The following is a 5,447-nucleotide window of genomic DNA, read 5'->3' as shown; positions in this document are numbered from 1 at the left end:
AATTAATTTAATGTCAAAAAAAAAAATATGTTGTCATTAAAGCATGACATTCCCCCTAACCTTCTTCCACCTATAACTTCCACCTTTTTCACAGGTATACCTATGAGGTACCTACTCCACACTCGGTGTCACCGGGGCTGTGATCAAGTGTTTCCACAACAAAAGGCTATTTCTATTATAGAATTGCTCAACGTTAAAGGTAACAATAGAAGGTTATTTAAAGCCAATAGAGTGTCATCCGCACGCCGATATTATTTTAATCTGTGAGAATTTCCTGCGGAAAAATGGTTACACAAACAAAGAGATAAATATGATCCGGGTTCAGTCCAACGTGCCGTCGTTACGAGCTATTCATTGCTAAACAACGTTTCAACGAGGATTAAAATACATTTTTAAGTATTTTCCTTCAGAGAAACGTATCGATCAGTTATTTATTTTTACTTTTCAATAGCAATCCTCTGTAGTATATTTATAGCAGTGAGACGCCCACAGAAGCCCGAATATACAGCCAAAGAATCGTTCCGGTGGAATAATTTGCACCTGCGTCTGTATTGTCCTGCTTACAGTTACAGGCACACCGAGTTTATTTTACAATCATAGAGTGAAATTTTAAAATACTTGAACACCGCTGTGGCGAAATACGACTCAACTTGAAACAAAACATTATGTCAAAATATGAAAGTGTTTTTTTTCTTTCTACAGCTCAACATTATTACTTATTTTACATATTAGCGTCTAAATTGAAGATAACATGTTCAAGGCAAATGCATTTCATGCTTTTATTTTAAAAAGATCAAATACTCGCCTATTGTAATAATATAAACGGTTATATTCGTTCAGTTTTTAAACAGTTAAATAACAATCAGAGTATTTTCACTAAGTTAATAAAGTAACTCATCATCATTGTCGAGGTAAGTTCCAGCCAGTTACTTTCGTGTGGTCACTCCCGCTCCCGGTGACACACACACACACAATATTCCCGCGAGTATTTTCACATTGTGTGAGGGCGACAGGTGGCGGTGCGGCTCACACGCTTTGTGCTATTGTTTGTTTCGCAATCCACTGAGCTTTCTGAATTCTGTGTCGAGCTACAAAAAGAGAAGCCTGCCTTTGCGTGCCGCTCTTTTGTGACTTAATTTAGAATTTGAAGGTCTAAATAATTTGGAATATAAACAAGCTCCAAGATTATAAAACTTAACATACTGGTCACATTTTTATGGGTTTGTTTAATTTTTAGGCATAAACTTACTAAATATTACATTGAAGGTATGCTACGAACGACATTGAATTGCGAAAGCGTCTTACTCAGTAGTTATAATAATAGTAATAAAGATTATCTTTTGATAAGATAATTTATTACTTGAAGCCTCAAAAGGGCCCGCGATATAATACCTTTTGCCCACTCATGTAGAAACCTTTATACGTATAGATCATTTTTCACGAAGAAAATAAAGATGGTGAGTAAGCCTTATTATTGTGGTCGGACATTACAACAGGCTCGCTTTACCGAGGGAGGCTCTGCTAAGGGTTGCAGCGGCCAGATATTCTTTTCATACTCGCTTATTGTTCTGCCATCAAGTTTGACGGAGCATTCACGTTATGAACTTGCTGGAGCTTAGTAATTTCTAGATTATTCTTAACTGTCTAACACCTAGCCTGCAGTTTTATATCATATATTTTGGTAATATGAAAGCATGATTTTTATCTTAATTTATTTTGGGCTGAGACAGGGAAATATGTATAATCTACTTTGAAATGTTGTATCTATGATAGACCTACTTATAGATAATATAAAAACAGAAGGAATGACGTAACGTGAGTAGCTGAGGGTAGTGAGCGCGGGCTGTCTCGGGCAGTCCGGCCGCGTCCGGCGCTGCCGGTGACGGCGCGCACTCAGCCGGCATAATTACCGTATTGTACAATAACTACTCGAGGCCGGGTCACACTGATAGCTTGCTAATTTACCTGTGAAACATCTTAGAAAATTATAATTATCATTGAATTGCTCATTTTCCAGTTTCTTTTTGCTTTTTTATCCTAAACTAATAACTCATATGAATGAGGAATGAGTCACATTTCGAAGTCTTTTGAAATATACTTTTATAGACCAATGGGGGAAACACTATTAGATAGGAGGAAATACTGTTCAGGGTAGGAAGATTCTTTTTACATAGTATTTTTTCTCATCACCTTTACAATACAATTCCGAGTGTCCGCTCGCTACCCGCTACAAGTGCGCCTCCGCTCAGCTCTAAGACGCAATCGCAAGTGTCTGTATCAGTGACGGGTGTCAGCGCACAATGTATGTTGATCACTGCATCGACCGTTAGTGACGTCATTAGGCGGTAGGACGGGGCCCTTTGTCCCGGCTCGATGGCCCGGGGAGCATTGACGCCGCATTTCAGGACTATAGGATGTGCCCGGGGTATTGTACACGTAATTGGCTGTCAGCCGTCAACATCACGCCTGAACACAGTTGTATAGCTGACACTGGACATGCACTATAAGCTATAATTGCATGCTAAAATTATATGTAATTAATGTTGTTAATTACATGTCATGCGGTAAATAACATATTTATGTTGAAATGCGGTCTGCTGCAAGTGTTATTGTTGTTGTTCAGATTAGAAGCTAATGATATAAGTTTTTTTTTTCAATTTATGATAACGATTTCCTGTTTATTCTGTTTTAATTAATTGAGGTTTCCATATGTTATCCCTGTGGCTGGATCTTCTAATATTTACACGTAGCTGATCTATTATATAACAGCTATATATCTGAACAATTTGTATCTATATATATATACTAATATATAAAGCTGAAGAGTATGTTTGTTTGTTTGAACGCGCTAATCTCAGGAACTACGGGTTCAATTTGAATAATTATTTTGTGTTGAATAGACCATTAATTGAGGAAGGTTTTAGGCTATAAACCATCACACTGCGACTAATAGGAGCGAAGATACAATGGAAAATGTGGAAAAAACAGGGCAGATATAAATCATAACTTATATCTTCTGACCACGCGGACGAAGTCGCGGCAACTTATTTAATTGTTTCTTTTTAGAAAAGTCTCAAGCATTAAAAACATTCCAATTTCATGCCTCGACGCGGCCCACGAATGTTTATTCGTGGATCACGCAAGTGGGTTATACCACTCGTCGACTATTCCTGCAGATCAATATGTTAAATTAAATATAGCAATTAGAAATTACTTAATACTTAAACAAAACAGCCATTCCTAGGTGTCAAGTCGCAGATCAACAGACATTAACTTTCTCACTCCATGCCGAGACATAGAAAAACAAACAAATGAATTATTGAACCGTATATTGTTACAGTACAATCAGTTGACATTATTTCCGTTTCAATAACATTGATATAATTGGGGAGCTCGCAGCGAATACAAAACAATATGAATGTGTGTTGTGTGAGCGTGTCTGTCGGCGTGACACGGGGATTATATGTGCACGCTGACGTGACAAAAATCACGAACACATCCCTAGCAGATGTGGACGTGTACCTATTGTTTGACGAGAGGCTTCGAGCAGAGCCGGGTGGGCTCACACTTCTTATGCAGAAAGCGGTTCTAACTAAATATGATATACCTGGTTACAAATTTGAAAAGAACTCGGTTTTCAGTAATAAGTCATCAGTAATTTATTAACTATTATTTAATAAATTAACGAGAATAAACTTTAAATATAACAAAGCCCGATAATATTGTACATGACGATACAAAAATGCCTGATAAATTATAATAATTATCAGCAATATTATTCTTAAATGTTGTTTAATTCCGATTCTTCCTCTTATTTTACAACAAATTATTAAAATATCTTTAAAGTTAGTCTTCTAGTGAAGCTAGAGCTCTGTTTGACAATACTAAACATAGGTAATTCGATTTCTAGCTAATCCCGAGGTGACGTGACTCGCGTACAATCGCCGCGAACGTGTGTTGTTAAAGCCGGATTTAAAATAAGCTCTTTGTGGGAAATAATGGGATTTTTAGTTCCAGGTATTGTAGGGCCTTTTTGTTTTTTTTTCAATGATAAGTATTGAAAACGCGGACTGAACCTAGTCATGCAAACTTGTAAATGCGCTTGAATAAATGGACAGTGTACGCTTAGAAAAACAATGATTAAAACCCACTCTAGAGTTATTGTATTGTTGCTTTTGTTAGAAGACAAGTTGAGAGAATGATATATGTACATCTCAAAATTCTGAGGTAGAGGCGAGAAAGATATTCCCAAACCAATAATCTTCAGCATATTCAAATAGGTTTTGTGTTGAACCATATATTACCTCAAAGCCTAGCTGTCACTCAACATTCTTAGACGAAGATTTATCTCACGAGCATGTAGTGTACGTGCTTATCTCACGACTGGAGCGACCTTATTCACTCGCCCATGATTTTATTACAATGTATCACGCCGCCTCTCCCACAGGGCACAGGCAGAGCTCTCACAAATTGCCGCCCGGACACTTTCATTATAACTCGCGACATTGATACTAGAAACAGTTTCTTCTCACAATATAAAGTTAATAACAGTCTTAGTTAGTACACGAGGCGCTAGACTACTGAGAAACCTTTATAATTTAAACAAGAAATTAATTGTTTCATGAGGAACGCGATCTTAAGCTTTCAGTTAAGGAAATATATAAGATATCTCGGAAACAAAGCAAATTGTTTCCGCTCTAACAACCTTATTTATTTCACTGTATTTATAATTAAAGATCTGGACATTACCTAGACGACGTAGACTTAGCAACCGTTTCACTGAAACTTGGAAAACTTGACTGTTAAATAATATAAGATAAATTGTGTACCTACCAGAGACAATTAAATAAGATTGAATGAGCATTAAAAAGAACATGCTTAAATCCATTCTACACAGGGTGTGACGTTTCACTGCCGCGACTGCAAACTACTCCAGTTTAAAAGGTAGGCGATAGGTCACTGGTCTATTACCACGGTCCCGTAAATCTTTTCATCTTTCCTAAGGCCCTGAAACTAAAGTACCTGTTAAGCGAATTACCATTTAGATGTCTTGAAACGTCCAACTAAAATGTAGCCATTTATCAAATATGAAGCCTTGATAACTTAAATATAATCCAATCAACAATTATTATTTACCATTTCTACTGACAAGCGTCTCATGTTTTAACCTATTTCGCTTTCTTATTCTAGAATTTCTACATTTCAACAACGTCAATTGAATAAGCAAAACGTATATATGAACTACTTATATTTAAAAAGGTTATGCTCAAAAGAAAAAACTGAAAATTAAAATGTAGGTAATCTTGTGGAATCATTTCCATTGTAATTAGATATTCCATATAAATTACAAAGAAAGCTTTTTTGATTTAATTTTTATGATAACATTGCGTCCGCGGAGCCACTCGGCTGTCTTCTTTTGACGCGGATTAAATTTAATTTATTATACC

This window comes from Trichoplusia ni, chromosome 3, assembly GCF_003590095.1.
Source record: "Trichoplusia ni isolate ovarian cell line Hi5 chromosome 3, tn1, whole genome shotgun sequence".
Classification (NCBI taxonomy): Eukaryota; Metazoa; Arthropoda; class Insecta; order Lepidoptera; family Noctuidae; genus Trichoplusia; species Trichoplusia ni.
This window is presented reverse-complemented; position numbering follows the sequence as displayed.